The following is a 16,413-nucleotide window of genomic DNA, read 5'->3' on the forward strand; positions in this document are numbered from 1 at the left end:
TAAGACACAACTGTACAATACAAAAGGAACCTGTAACAAAATATTCCTTGACAATTTCAAGGAAGTGGATTATGACAACAACAAAGAAGCAAACATGGTCCATGACAGACCAAGAATCCTGCCAGAGAAGTTAGTTATCCAGCCAGAATTGAAGGGCAGAATTTGTCTGTCTGTCTGTCTATCACATTATCTGTCTGTCTTTGTCTGTTTGTCTGTCTATCTATCTATCTGAAACTTCTTAACTGCCCATCTCCTTCACAGAGGGACTCTCAGGTGTAGAGATTGAGGAAAATCACCTTGATGGAGTTAAGCCAGAGTGATGGATCTCCATCAAAGTCATCGCTCTTATTCTTAGAGCAGAGCAGGAAGCAAGGACAGAGAAATGGTGAGATGTTTCCAACAAAGAGCCCATCACTGGCAATGTTCTTAAATATGCCAGATGCAAGTAGCGCTCAGTACAAAAGGAACCAAGGTTATTGCCTTAGTTTGACTTTGAAGCTGTCAACGTATCCTAGGGATGATTGACTGCTGGCTTCTGAGATTGGCAAATTGCTTGTTAAAATCCCTTCGTCTCAGAGTCTGAGGAGTCTGTGACACAAAGTTAAATATGACATCTTTCTGCAAATTTGAATGCATACTTACAACTGGTGTGGATTTGTTTACACACCCATAACAAGGGAGAGGCTGCAATGATAATAAAAGGGAATCAGAGAAGACTATCCATCCCTGGATTAATTGGACCATTGATCTGTTCTTAAGTGGCTAAAAGAAACAAAGATCAAATTAGTAGTGGCCCATATGGTGTGTCTCCATATTAATAATGTAAGCTATGGCTCTCTTATTATGTAAAGCTAAAGATGATTTCAAGATGGCACTTTGATAAATGGTATATAATTAGCTGGCATGGCTGGAATATCTCATTCTTAATTATCACTGTTATATATTATTAATAAAGGTGTTTACATTGCTGTACCAAACCATCAGCCAGGGGATCACAGTACTTCAGGATTTCAGAATGGGACTTCCATTTAAGAATGTTGCTGCTGTGAAAAGGTGAAGATGCTTAGTGCATTTTGGCCTAATGCTTTCAATCCCAACATCATCTTGTCTGTGGTCCCGATGCATAGAGGATCAGCCTGTTTTTTCCTTGGATTCCTCACCGGGGCCTGTCTCTCCAGTTACCCCTGGGGGGGGGAACTGAAACTGTTCCTATCTCCCAGTAGGGGAATATCTGGCCATTTGTTACATGCAGCTTTGAAAATACTGTTATTATCCATTGTTTCCATCCCTGAACATTTCTTCTTTGATTCTTGGGATTATTCATATAATTTTGAAATCAGTCTCTAAGATTCAGAAAGATTTGCTATGGCATCACTGCAATTTATTCCTTCTTCACAGCCTCCAGTCATACCAATTTCACAAGCCTACTAATAATCCTACCTACCTGGTATACTGCCCTTGCCGGAAATGGGTCGTTATGTGGAAGTTGTCTTGGGAAGGCTGGTCCTTATAAATCCTGATACAATTTCTGCCTAAAACTGAGTGTAGACAAACAACAGGAAAATGGACAGATACCTACAATGTATTACTGTGTTTGGGTATCTGGCGCATATGCATCACTGACCGATGCCATTACGATCATGATGGACTTAGACATCATATTGGTAACTCATTGAGAATTAGTGTCATTTGCTAATTGTGCTTGAGCTAATTGTGTTAAACAGATGAAGTGGCTACCACTGGATGCAAAGGATGTAGGTGCAGAGAACAATATTGGGCTATTGAAAGGTGTCTTCGCTGGCCTAATGACCCAGTGCAATGGAGGTTTCTGTCCCATCATCAGTATTTCAGCTGTCTGACCATTCACCTCCATGTAGAATGGTGGTAGGATGAACACCATCTTCTTCAGCTCAGGAAGTAAAATGATTTGGGACAATGCTCAAGTATCCAAAAGTTGTTGGTGCCCCAACACTGGAGGTTTTTAAGAAGAAATTGGACAACAATTTCTCAGGTTTCCTGCCTGAGCCTCCAAGGTCCCTTCTATTCTACTCTACTCTACTCTACTCTACTCTACTCTACTCTACTCTACTCTACTCTACTCTACTCTACTCTACTCTACTCTGTTCTATTCTATTCTATTCCGGCTCAGATATCTTCTCCATCAAGAACTTATTCCAAGGTGCTGGACTGGCCTCCACAAGGTTCAACCTATTCTCCCAGCTTAGCATATACAATGTTGGAACGTGAGGGGGATATTTATAATAGCCTGCCCTATAGAATTAATGTAAGGATTGCAATTATTCTTGGAGGGGGGATCCCCTCCCTGATAAGATCACAATTCAGAGAGCTTTTACAAGACCTTGTATTAATCCCAAGGAGTCAAATATTTCAGTGGGAAGACTGCTACTTCAAATGTGGGCTTTGTGAATCAGCTTTGAAAGAGGCAAGTGAAGAAAAATGTCAGAGGAATATATTTCTGGTATCTCAGGAAAAGAACTTCACTCATGCAATCAAAAAATCAGGGTTGGTTTTTTTTTGTTGCTGATTACAAATGTTCAGCCTTTTATTGTTGCTTTGAAACAGCATCCTGGTGTTCCAAAATAAACAAAATAGTTTATGACATTTCTTCCTAGCTGAGACTTTGAACTCCCTTTTCAAAAATTGGACAATTTAATTGAAAAGGGCTTCTTCTTTTTTCCAGATCCTATTATTTTTCCAAGTTTGCTTCAAAAGTCTTTGAGGAATCCGTTTTTAGAACACTTGTAACTATCACTGGTTGCAAGAACGTTTGATTCCTTCCTCCCCTTCATTTCTAGGAACAAAAGAGGGAGCTTTATCAGAACCTCTAGGAAATTCTTAAACATTATGCTTGTCAAAAAAGAAAATCTTTGTTAAAGAACAATCTTTATTTCGAGAATCAGTATATATTTTATTCCCAGCTAGCATTCCTGATAGAAAGATCATTTCAAAAGCAGAGCACCTAAATGTTGTCATGACAAAGAAAGATTCTGGACATTGATTTGAATTGTCCCTATTTTTTCCCCAGCAGGTACAATTCAGCTTTTCCTCCCAAGGACCAGAAGCAATATCTGTATTTTTCCTTCCCTAAATCAGCAGCACAATTTAATTCAGCACAGCCTGCCTGTATCCATACCCCAAACTGAAGCATGTGCAATAAATTTGCACATCTGGGCCAAAGGTTAAAAAAGATATATTTCAGAAATTCAGAAAACTCAGAATTAAGCTCCACTGACTAGGGTGACATCATACATACCTAAACTTAGAAGTAATAGTACGGTAAATTCAATCATTTGTGACTGCTGGCTCTTCAGACCAGCAGGTATGAGTGACATGAAATAATCTGTTTGAAAGAAGCCAGAAAAGGAAGCTATTCCTTGTTTGTAGTTGAACTTAGGACTTCCTTCTTAGGTTTTTCTTCTGGATGGAGGAAGCCAGAACCCAATGCACATTTATTAAAATCAGGCGAAACAAGTCACTGATTTTTAGCCATATCACAGCAAATGTATTGCCCACTTAACTATACATAGGGGAAATGATAGGGAATTTGCCTCTCTTCTAGTAGTCTCTACCATGGCATGTCCTAAGCTTAGAGTCAATTCTTTGAGAGGTCCTTGGTGTTCTCTGAGTTTGGAAGTTTTCTTGCAGACGTTTCATCATCATGCTCAGCAGTGATGACGTTACCTAGTTTGGGTAATGAAACGTCTGCAAGAAAACAAACAAGCTCAGAGAGCACCAAGGACCCCGCATTTCAACTCTAAGCTACAAATATTCTTATCAATTGATGCTTTGCTATTATCACTGTTCCAAAGCTTGGTGTTGTGCATAAGGAATATTTATATATCTACACTCATGTTGATTGTACTGTGGTAAAATGTATGGTGTTTGTGGTCAGTAAGGTAAATCTCTCTCTTACCACATTTTCCACCTTGCCATAATGTATTGTGTTATGAAATAATAACATATACAGATGCAAATAGCAATATCATTGTTAAGTGTGCAAACATAGATAATGGCAATGCTTGGTGTTTCTTTAGTGGTTTTTCACAGAAATGCAGTGCAGTAATTGTCCTCTTTAAGTAACTTCTAGGTAACCTTAAAATATTACAAGATGGGATAATGTAGAAATATAACTTCGGTATGAAACGTGTGCTGCACACATTTACTATAGAATCAAAACTGCTGAGTAATGGGGAAGTGCGTTGACCAAGTCGGCAATTCTATGGTCAATCTACTGTAAGATATTTCTAAGTAATGCAACATCTGATTCACTCATAAACCACAGGATACACTCCCCTAATTCATCCAATTAATGTTCTTTCTCACTCTGTGTGCCATTTCCCCCCTAAATTTCTTTGTTGTTTTGTTGCAGGTTGCAGTTTCCCTGGAAACTGTTTTGTTCTTGTAATATAATAACTGCTGGGGGGTTTTCTTCAAAAATATAGAAGAGTTTTGCAGCATGCCCCACTTTAGTTCTTGATGTTAGTAGGGAAATGTCATTTGCAGGTAAGACATTTCTGATTGTGCAATTCCTTTTCTTTTTTATAAATTAGATGGATGGGCATCTTTTGTGCGTATGGATGAATGAATGAGTGTGTGTGAGAGAGAGAGATGGTAGAGATTGTTGATGTGTACTCACACAGTGTAACTGCAATCCTAAACCTCTGAGTATCCACATATCTCAAGTATTTAAATAGAAGATACAGAGGTATTTTGGTTTTATAGTATAGGACACCAAATGAATGAACAAAGCACGCAGTTTTGTGAACAAAACAGCCTTTCAATTCAGCAGCAAAACCCTGGAAATAAGGGACGACTATTGCATGACTTTTAATGTTGCAGTTCTAATCTTCCCACTTGCATCAACGCATGTTGAGTGAGAAGAAAAGGACCTGTTAGCTGCATATTTACAGATCTCAACAGTTCCACTGTTAGGCTTTCTGCAAGGTCTTCTACCCACTGTGTGGGAACAAAACTGCATCAGGAATCAAGCAACTGCCACCTGGGCCTGAGTACGCTCGGTCTTTCAGAAAACATATTGCTTCATATCAGGAGCTAGAATCTCGAAACTATGAAGACAAGTGAAAGAACAAACTTAAGAAAAAAGGGTATTCCCTGTCTGGTAGGCTAGCCATGTTCGTGACCGTTTGGAGAATTTACTAGACATCCATAATATTTATTATCTCAAATTGTAAGAAGAGCTAGGCCCATATTGCCATTTGGAGAGCACTATGGTTGGGGAAAGAGCATTTTTGATGCCTCTCTTGCACTCCTCTCTGTAGAATGGACACCAACCTGTGGAAACAAGCTCTATGAGCTCCATTAACTGGAGAAGTTTGATTTAAGGCAGATTAAAACAGTGCTTCTCAAACTTTTTCCTTCAATTGCTTATCAGACAGTTCTTGTCATCAACAAATGCTGAGGATTAAGCTTGTGACCAGGAACCAAAGTCCCAAATGAGCACAGGATTAGGTACAAAATGCATAATATTAATTCCAAGACGTAATAAATTGCGAAACATAAATAAATTTTTGAGGGGGCAGAGGCCACCATTCAGTTTACAACTTTCTTAAAAGGCTAAATAAGGCCATCTTACTCATCATCAGTACTATATAAGCACGACTGGATTTTTGCCACTTGTGTTTTGGCCAAGAATTTGACAATTTTGCTGTAAAACTTAATTAGTTTAAGCCAGGTAGCTTATGAGGTGTACTCCCAAAGCTAGCTTAAAGAAAATAAAGCCAAGTATCACAGAATCTCTTCTTCAAAAGGTGAGTCTCTTTTAAGAAGAGATTGGACAGCCATTTGTCTGAAATGGTATAGGGTTTCCTGCCTGAGCAGGGGTTTGGACTAGATGACCTCCAAGGTCCCAACTTTATTATTATTATTATTATTATTATTGTTATTGTTATTGTTATTGTTATTGTTATTGTTATTGTTATTGTTATTGTTATTGTTATTGTTATTGTTATTATTATTATTATTATTATTATTATTATTATTATTATTGATCATCGCACAGTCAGCCAGATGTTCAGACTGGACTTGGCATTTTTGTCTACCTATTGAGTCCTTACCAAGGACCTGGGATAGGCAGATATGGATGTTTGATGGTATTACAGATATCGTTGCAGGATGGAAGCAGTTCCTAGTAAGGCTGCCTTTTGCAATTGACTAATGGCGAATTTGTCAATGCCAATGGTATTCAAGTGGTGCTCCAGTTGTTTTGGGACTGCACCCAAGGCGCCTATTACTATTGGTACTACCCTTGCTTCCTTTTGCCACAGTCTTTCTATTTCTCTTTGTAGGTCTTTGTATTTTGTGATCTCCAGTTCTTTCTTTTCTATTCTGCTGTCTCCAGGCACTGCCACGACCACTATCCAGACTTTTGTCTTTCTTATCGACAATTGTTTAGTCCAGGGTGTTATGTTACAGGTGCTTGTCTGTTTGAATTCTGAAGTCCCAGAGCAGTTTAACTTTATCATTTTCTATGACTTTCTCTATTTTATGATCCCACCAGTTCTTGCTTACAGGCAAATGATATTTCTTGCAGATCTTCCAATGCACCATTGTTGCTACTTTGTCATGCTGCTGCTTGTAGTCAGTCTGTGTGATCTTCTTGCAGCAGCTTACCAGGTGGTCCACTATTTCTACAGCTTCTTTGCATAGGCGGCACTTACTGTCTGTTGCTGTCTTCTCAATTTTGACTTTGTATGCATTTGTCCTTAAGGCTTGGTCTTGTGCAACCAGAATTAGTCCCTTGGTCTCTTTCTTCAACTTTCCTGCTCTTAGCCATTGCCAGTTCTTGTTTTTATCTCCTTTCCCAGCTCTTTTTTTAATGTAGTCTTCCCATGCTTCTATTCTGTTCTTCATTTGGTCTTTCTTGTAGGCCAGTTTGGTCTCTCCAGTAGTCAGTAAGCCTTCCTGTTATACTAATTTCAGTGCATCTTCACCATTGTCCTTCAGATATTCTTCCAAAGCCATTTTTTCTTCTTCAACCATCTGATGTACTTGCAGCATTCCACATCCACCTATTTGCCTTGGTAGATAGAGTCTGTCAATGTCACTGTGTGGATGAAGGGCATGATTCATTGTCATTATTTTTCTGATCTTCCTATCCATTGCTTTTAGTTCTGCTTGAGCCCAGTCCACTATTCCAGCTGTGTATCTAATGACTGGAAATGCCCAGGCGTTGATTGCCTTCACGATATTTCCTCCATTGAGTTTGGATTTTAAGATCTTCTTCACTCTCTTGATGTATTCACCTCTAATCTTTTTCTTGACTTCAGTGTGCTTGATGTTGTCAGCTTGAAGAATATCCAAGTATTTGTAGTAATCTTCCTCATCCAGATTCTTAATGTTATTTTCGTGGGGCATCTTTATTCCTTCAGTTTTCATTATTTTTCCTTGTTTGAGAGTAAGTGTGGCACATTTGTCCAAGCCAAACTCCATTGCAATATCTTGGCTATATATATGGACAGTGTTCAGCAGCGATTCTATTTCAGATGATGTTTTTCCGTACAGCTTCAGATCATCCATGTAAAGGAGGTGAGATAGTCTGGCAGATGTTTTTGATGTCTGATAGCCATGTCCTGAGTTATTCAGTATTATTGACAGAGGAAACAGTGCAATAACAAATAGTATTAGTGATAATGAATCTCCTTGAAATATTCCTTTTTTGATATGAACCTCTCCCAGTCTCTCACCAATTACCTGCAACTATGTCTTCCTTATCGGTCTTTGCACAAATTTTCTGATGTTTCTACTGACTCCTGTTATTTCTAGGCACTTGATTATCCAATCATGTGGCAGGGAGTTGAATGCCTTTTTGTAGTCAATCCATGTCACGTTCAGGTTGGACTTCCTTCTCTTGCAGTTTTCCAAGATCATTTTTCTATTAGGAGTTGATCTTTTGTTCCTCTGCTATTGGGGCAATTTCCTTTCTCCTCAGGTGGAAAGAGATTGTTTTCAACTAGATCCTGTTGGACTGCATCAGCTACCACACCAGTTAGCAATTTGAAAGTTGTTGGTAAGCAGGTAATTGGCCTGTAGTTGCCTGGTGTTGCCCCTTTTGCTGGATTTTTCATTATTAGATAGGTTTTCCCAGTTGTTAGCCAATTTTCAATTTCTCCTCCTTGTAGTATATTGTTGAACTGCTTGGCAATGAGTGGGTATATAACAGATGTTTCAACCAAAACCCATGCAATTCATCTTCACCTGGTGCTGACCAATCTTTGACCTTCCTTGCTCTTTTTTCTACCATTTTTGTTGTTATTACTAGTTCTTTCATTTCAACTTCTGTTTTATTTGCATCCACCTCTTTTAACCAAGCCGCATCCTTGTTGTTTTCTTTGGGTTATCCCATATCTGCTTCCAGAACTGTACTGTTTCTTCCTTGTCAGGTACTGACTGATTCATTGCAGTTTCTCTATTGATGGATTGGTAGAAACGTTTCTGATTGGATTGAAATTGAAGGTTCTGCCTATAATTTGCAATTCGAGCTTCGTATCTACTGATTTTCCTGGCTATAGCTGTTATTTGCTGCTTTATTATTTCCAGTGCTTCCTTGATCTTCCTTGTTTCTAAGTGGTATGTGTTATATACGTAAACAATCCCCTGAGAGAGATGTATATATGTTAAATGTTCAAATAATACGGCAGCAGCAAGCGTATAAACTAAAGCAGCCTGACAAGAAAACACGCGGGAACTTTGACAGCTGTCAAAGTTCCCCGCACCGCGCAGGCGCCACCACTGACAGCTCGCGGCTGTCAAACGCCGGACTACGAAGAAGCCTGAGCTGTCAAAGCGTCCACCGTACAGCGCAGGCGCAACCACTGACAGCTCGCGGCTGTCAAAACACCAAGACACGCGGAAGCCGGAGCTGTCAACAAAAGACGACGCGGATTGGTCCCTGCCTGACAGGGCGCCAAAAGGAACACCGCTGATTGGTTCTCACTACCAGCTGCCGGCTATAAAAGCCGGACAGTTATTCTATGTGTGCCTTTGCTCTTAAATAAATCTGTTGTTACTAGCCTGTCGTCCCGAGTGGTCCTTCGGCTACTTCACTGGCGACGAAGGTGGGATCGCTCCGGAGCTGAAGTCACGGCCGAGGAAGGGAGTTCCCGGCAAGAGCTGTCACGGAAGTTTTAACTTCCATCGGAGCAACCCAGGACCGGACGACATGGCAAACTTCGGCCGTGTGAGGGAGTTTGATACCCGCCATCCCGAGAGATGGCAATCACACCTCGGCCAAGTCGAGGGATTCCTCCTCGTCAGTAAGATCACTGACGACCGAGCAAAGGCCGCCGCTCTGCTGTACATCAGCGGGCCCCCGGTGTACGATGCAGCCGTCGGGTTGTTCAGCCCAGTGCCCATCACTGAAGTCTCCTACGCGGACTTGGTGGACCAGCTGAGCAAATACTACATGCCGGCTCGATCAGAACTATACTGGCGGGTGCAATTCGCGCAAAAGAAACAACGGCAGGACGAGCCCGCCAACGAATTCATCGCCGGGGTCAGGCATGCCGCAAGGAACTGCTGCTTCCCCGACCTGGAAGACCGCATCAGAGACCAGGTGGTGATCGGTCTGAGGGACGAGAAGCTACAAAAAAAACTGACGTCCAAACCCGACATGAACCTGGCCGAGCTGACCAGGGAGATCATGGCATACGAACACAGCCACAAGAAGAAGCCGACCAACACGACCCCAGAGACCCCCGCGACCGTCTACCAGGAAAGCGCAGCCTTCAGCGACAGCGGAGAGTCGGTAGATTTCACCGACGGAGAAGCCCTACAACGCCGAATGGAGCACCGACAGCCGAGAAGGGGAAAGACCTCCGGGGAGCCAGGAACCCTCCACCGCCACCGCGTTACGAGCAACGAGCCGCCTGTGCCAGCTGCGGGGGCAATCATGCCCGAGGAGGTTGCCGTTTTAGGAACGCGAAATGCCACAATTGCGGGAAGACCGGCCACATCAAGCCGGTGTGCCGCAGCAAGGGCCGGGACAACATCAATGAGGTGGAGGCAAACCCCCCAGGTAGGCCAGCTGCCCAGGCCAGCAGAGAACCCCACCCAGGGCCCCTGGTAGAGATTGTGGACAGGGTAAACAGCATAAGCTCCAAGGTTAAGATCTGGGTCAGGATTCAGGGGGTGCCCTGCCACATGGAAGTAGATTCCGGGTCGGCAGTTTCCTTAATTTCTCTAACAACCTATCAGGAGATCTGTCAGAAGGGCCGAGGACAAATCCCCCTGAAACAAACTCAGGTACACCTAGCTGACTTCCAGAAAACCCCCATTCCGGTGGAAGGAAAAGCCAAGGTCGTAGTGCAGTACAAGGGGTTCAAGGGGCCCCTGGAGGTTTTAGTCACACCAGGGAACCGCACCGATTTGATAGGACTAAACTGGTTCAGTCCATTAGGTATCGCTTTAACTGGGGTTAACACCATCCTAACACCCAGCCTAGAAGCCGTTTGCGATAAATTCGCCGACGTTTTCGATGGCACTTTAGGGAAATACACGGGTCCCCCCATCTCCTTACAGTTAGACCCTGCAATCCAACCAGTTAAGATAAGAGCCAGGAGGGTACCTTTTGCCCTTAAGGAAAAAATCGAAAACGAACTTGATCGCCTCGTAGGACTAGGGGTGCTTGAGCCCACAGAAGGGGGAACCTGGGAGACCCCTATCGTCACCCCAATCAAACCTAATGGGGAAGTGAGACTGTGCGCCGATTACAAGGCGACAGTCAACTTAGCCCTCAGCCCCCATGCCTACCCGGTGCCAGCGGTAAGGGACGTATTTGCTTCCATCCGCTCGGGCACCCTTTTCGCCAAGCTCGATCTCGCTCAGGCGTACTTACAGCTACCTGTCACTGAGGACACTGCGGAGGCCCAGACAATTGTCACCCACCGCGGTGCCTTTAAGGTAAAGAGGCTCCAATTTGGCATATCGGCGGCCCCGGGTATATTTCAGGGTATCATGGAGAAGACCCTGAAAGGAATACCCGGGGTCTGCCCCTACTTCGACGATGTTCTCATCGCCGGAGAAAACGAAGCGAACTTAGCTGACAGGCTGTCAGCTGTGCTAAGCCGGCTCAGAGAAGCCGGCCTCAAACTTAAGCGGGAAAAGTGCTCTATTGGAGTCACATCCACTGAATTCCTAGGGTACAAAATAGATAGCCAGGGCATCCACCCCACCTCAGAAAAACTACAGGCTATTCAAACCGCACCCAGTCCTAGGAATAAGCAAGAGCTGCAATCCTTTTTAGGATTGTTAAATTTTTACCATGCCTTCATCCCCCATAAGGCCACTATTGCGGAGCCTCTGCACAGACTCCTAGACAAGGGTACAACTTGGTCCTGGACCAAAGAACATGAGAATAGCTTCCAATCATTAAAAAAGATTATCTGTCACAGTTCAACTATCACCCTTTTCAGGGAGGACACCCCAATATGCATCGCTTGCGATGCCTCTCCCTATGGAATCGGGGCTGTCTTAAGTCACATATTCAAGGACGGCACACAAAGACCCATAGCCTTCTATTCACGCACTCTAACCAAAGCTGAAAGAAACTACGCCCAAATCGACAGGGAAGCCCTAGCAATAGTAGCAGGGGTCAAAAAATTTCACGATTACCTGTATGGAAGACCATTTACTATAATTACAGATCACAAACCCCTGCTAGGCATATTCACGTGGAACAAAACTACTCCACAAATTCTCTCCCCGAGAATGCTAAGATGGTCAACCTTCTTAGCAGCCTATTCCTATCAACTAATACATAAACCAGGTAAAGAATTGGGTCATGCTGACTGCCTCAGCAGACTGCCCATACAAACCAGGGACCCAGACCCAGCCCCAGCCAGCCAGATTTTAGCAATCTCCCAACTTCCAGAATGCCCCCTGACTGCAAACATCATAGCTAATAATTCTGCCAAAGATAAAATACTTGCCAGAATCCTCAAATGGGCCACAACAGGATGGCCAGCTCAAAATCCACAACCTCAATTCCAACCTTATTATAACAGAAAAAATGAGATCTCAACACATAGAGGATGCCTGCTGTGGGGAAATAGGGTCATCATACCAGAGAGAAACATAGACCAAACATTACAAATTTTACACGAAGGACACCCTGGAATTGTAAAAATGAAGGCGATGGCTAGAAGTTATGTGTGGTGGCCAGGCATAGATAAACAAATAGAAAAGTACGTAGGTGGGTGTTATACCTGTCAAGAGACCAGGAATGAACCACCCCAGGCTCCAATCCATAAATGGGAGACAACAAGAAACCCTTGGTCACGTATACATGTAGATTTTGCGGGACCCATCCAAGGCCAAAGTTTCTTAATTGTAGTAGACAGCCACTCAAAATGGCTGGAAGTCACCCCCCTTAGAACAATAACGTCCCAAGCCACTATTCAAGCTTTACGAAAAATATTCGCTACGCACGGCTTACCTGACACCATAGTTTCTGACAACGGGCCTCAATTCACCTCTCGTGAATTTCAGATCTTCGCTATGAAGAATTGTATTAGGCTGGTCACGTCGGCGCCGTTCCACCCTTCGTCAAACGGAATGGCTGAAATTATGGTACGATCCACGAAAGAAGCATTAAAAAAATTCGTTAAAGGAAACTGGCAGAGGCGCCTCAGCCAGTTCCTCTTAGCACAACACACAACACCATGCTCTACGACCGGCAAATCACCAGCAGAATTAAGATGGGGGAGAAGGCTAATAACACGTCTGGACAGACTGCACCCTGACACGTATCCAGAAAAAGAACCACACCCCCACCCTACCCGCACACTCAACCCAGGACAATTGATTTGGGCACGATCATACACAGATAAAAACAAGTGGGTCCAAGGAACAGTAATAAAACAAACAGGGCCCATCTCATACCTTATAGCTACGCAAGCACAGGGCAACATACGCCGCCATATTGATCAGCTCAGACCCAGACAACCACCACACCATTCTGGGCAACCAACCAATGCCAGCATACAGCTCCCACCGGAAATGCTGCCTATTCCAAACCAGGAAGAAGAACACCAAAACGAAGACCCGGAACCTCACCACCCTCCACCCCTTCGCCGCTCAAACAGGAATCGGAGACCACCCACCTACCTAAAAGACTATCAGTGGGCAGGTTCAAACATCCAAGAAGATGGAAACGCACCAGGGGAGGGGTAAGGGGTGTGTTATATACGTAAACAATCCCCTGAGAGAGATGTATATATGTTAAATGTTCAAATAATACGGCAGCAGCAAGCGTATAAACTAAAGCAGCCTGACAAGAAAACACGCGGGAACTTTGACAGCTGTCAAAGTTCCCCGCACCGCGCAGGCGCCACCACTGACAGCTCGCGGCTGTCAAACGCCGGACTACGAAGAAGCCTGAGCTGTCAAAGCGTCCACCGTACAGCGCAGGCGCAACCACTGACAGCTCGCGGCTGTCAAAACACCAAGACACGCGGAAGCCGGAGCTGTCAACAAAAGACGACGCGGATTGGTCCCTGCCTGACAGGGCGCCAAAAGGAACACCGCTGATTGGTTCTCACTACCAGCTGCCGGCTATAAAAGCCGGACAGTTATTCTATGTTTGCCTTTGCTCTTAAATAAATCTGTTGTTACTAGCCTGTCGTCCCGAGTGGTCCTTCGGCTACTTCATGGTATTTCTTGATTAGGTATTCTTTGGTCTTCTTGTTCTTCAGCTTCTTTTCTTTCATCTGTTCTAGCTTGCTTGCATGTGATCTTGCTGATCTTATTTTCTAGTCTAAACTTCCATTTTTGTGGTGCACTGTTTGTTTTTCTTCTTTGTTGATTTTTCATCCCAGGCATTCAGTTATAACTGCAGCTGTGCTGTACATTAGTTGGTTTGTTTCTTGCAGTGAATTGATGCTTATACTTGATATTGCAGTATTTGCATCTTTCAATGCTTGTGCTAGCTGTTTCTTTGGAACAAGCTTCAATGCAGGCAGCTTTATTCTGTTGTTTTTGTGCTGTTCTAGATGCTCAGTTATTCTTTGTTTCAATTCTTTTATTTCTTTAGTTAGAGGGCTTTGTTCTTCCTGAGGAAGAGATGCCTGGTTTCCAAATGAGAACAGTTGTATATCTCTGCTGGATTGCTTCACTGCCAACTCCCCCTGGCTTGCCTCTACATTCTGAATTACTTCTGGCAAGCCTTTGATTTCTTTGCCCTAGGTAAACCTTTGCAGTTCGTCCAATTCTGTTTCTGTGAATACTTTATTTCATATTATAAATCAGCATTGATTTGCTAGTCTTTGTTCTGTTATTTCTGATTCTGGATGTTGTTCTTTCCAGAACTGGTGCATTCGTTTTAGATATCCTCTTCTTGTTGGACTTGATTTATAATAACAGATCATTATTTCTTTGTTTTCAATCACTGTGTATCTGCGACAGGTAAAGACCTTTTCTTCCAGTAGTTCTGCAGCTGCTGGCCCTGGTTGCTCAGCCAACAGTCCTGAATCTTGTAACCCACTTTTCACCAGATATCCAGGAACTCCAACATTAGCATGGAGCTTGTTAACCTGGGCGACATCCGAGCCGGTATGGCATTCTGAAATTTATGCCTCACCATATTTTTTTATGGGAGAGACTGTTTGTCTGACTCCTCTGATGAGACCTGTCCAGTATGGTTGAACCTCTGGCATAGCTCTCATTTTCCTCAGAGTACACAAGCCTCACAATCACTCAAGGTAGTGCCTCACTCGGGGATTATTATTATTATTTTTATTATTATTTTTATTATTATTATTATTATTATTATTATTATTATTATTATTATTATTATTTTATTATTGTTGTTGTTGTTGTTATTATTATTATTATTATTATTATTATTATTATCAAACTAACATCTTCATTCTCAGATGAGTTATTATTAAAGAAATAATAATAATGACCAGGAAGGGGGATATTAAGGCAATCTGAAACAACAGAGCAGTTAAACCTTTGATAAGGTATCTTGAAGGATGCATGACTAAAAAACAATTTCTTATAGCATTTTTTTCCAAAAATAATAGAAAGCAAGTTTTCCTGAACTGGCCTTTGGACCTGTACTGGGGGAAAAATGAAGTGTGGCAGGTCTATTGAGCTGCCACACTATAGCCTTCTATCAGCCCCCTCTACCACAAAGATCCTGCAGGAGAAGGGCAGTATGGACAACCATGGGATCTGAACAATGGGGGTGGTGAGTTAATTAATACAGAACATTCCTGTGCCTGACAATCTAAAAATTATAGAGTTATCAGTGTATGTAACATAGATGTGTCTGTGGACAAGAATATCAATCTTGCTGTGAAGCAAAACCAAGCTTTTAATAGTGAGTGGCATACAAAGTGCACTAATTAAACAGGTGGTAAGAAAACAGGGGAACTCAGGCACCATACAGGTTATGTAGAAAGTAAACACAGGGTCAGTCATAAAGGATTCAAATGTCTATATACCAATGCACAGAGCATGAGCAACAAACAGGGTAAATTAGAAATTCAGGTAAAGGAGGGCAGATATGACATTGTTGCCATTATGGAAACAATATCATATCTGCCCTCATTTACCTGAATTTCTAATTCACCCTGTTTTCTGCTCATGCTCTGTGCATTGGTGTATAGACATTTGAGTCCTTTACGGAAACTTGATGGGATGAAACCCAGAAATGGAACACACAGCTAGAGGGATTTAAATTATTTAAAAGAAACAGACCAAGTAAAAGAGGAGGTGGAGTTGCTCTCTATATAAGAAATAACTACATCTCTATAGAAATAGAGCACAACAATGATGAAAACTGTCTTGAATGCATTTGGGTCAATATAAAAGGGGGGGAAATGACATTGCCATAAGTGTATACTATAGGCCACCCAAACAAACAGAGGTAATAGGTGAACTTTTTGCTAGTCAATTAACTAAGGAAGCATGTCACAATAGTAATGGGGGACTTTAATTACCCTGAATCAACTGGGAGACAAACTCTGCACCAAGTAGAAGATCAAACAGATTCCTGACAAATCTAGCAGACAAATTTTTCTTCCAAAAAGTAGAGAAGGGAACTAAGGGACAAGCCATATTGGACTTAATTCTCACTAACAGAAATGATATGATAGAAGGTGTTGAAGCCACAGGAACCTTGGGGGGGGAGTGATCATGCAATATTGGAATTCAACATTATGCAAACACAAGCAATAGAACACAGTCAAACTAGAGTCATGGACTTTAAGAGAGCTAATTTTAATAAACTTAGAGAGAGCTTGGGAAGGATTACATGGATGAGAATCCTCAAGGGGAAAACAAATCAAGAAGCTTGGGAAATTTTGAAAAGTGAGATTATAAAAGCCCAGTCTAGCACAATACCAACAAAGAAGAAAAATAGCAGCTCTC

The 16,413-nt window shown here is 42.4% G+C and overlaps 1 protein-coding gene across 1 annotated transcript in view; it reads right to left on the reverse strand.

Annotated features, from left to right (window-relative positions):
* F13A1 (coagulation factor XIII A chain) overlaps positions 1-16,413 on the reverse strand; it is a 564,207-nt gene that overhangs the window by 257,521 nt on the left and 290,273 nt on the right. The window lies entirely within an intron of this gene.

The sequence above is a fragment of the Vipera ursinii genome (genome assembly GCF_947247035.1).
Source record: "Vipera ursinii genome assembly, chromosome: 3".
In the NCBI taxonomy this organism is placed as follows: Eukaryota; Metazoa; Chordata; class Lepidosauria; order Squamata; family Viperidae; genus Vipera; species Vipera ursinii.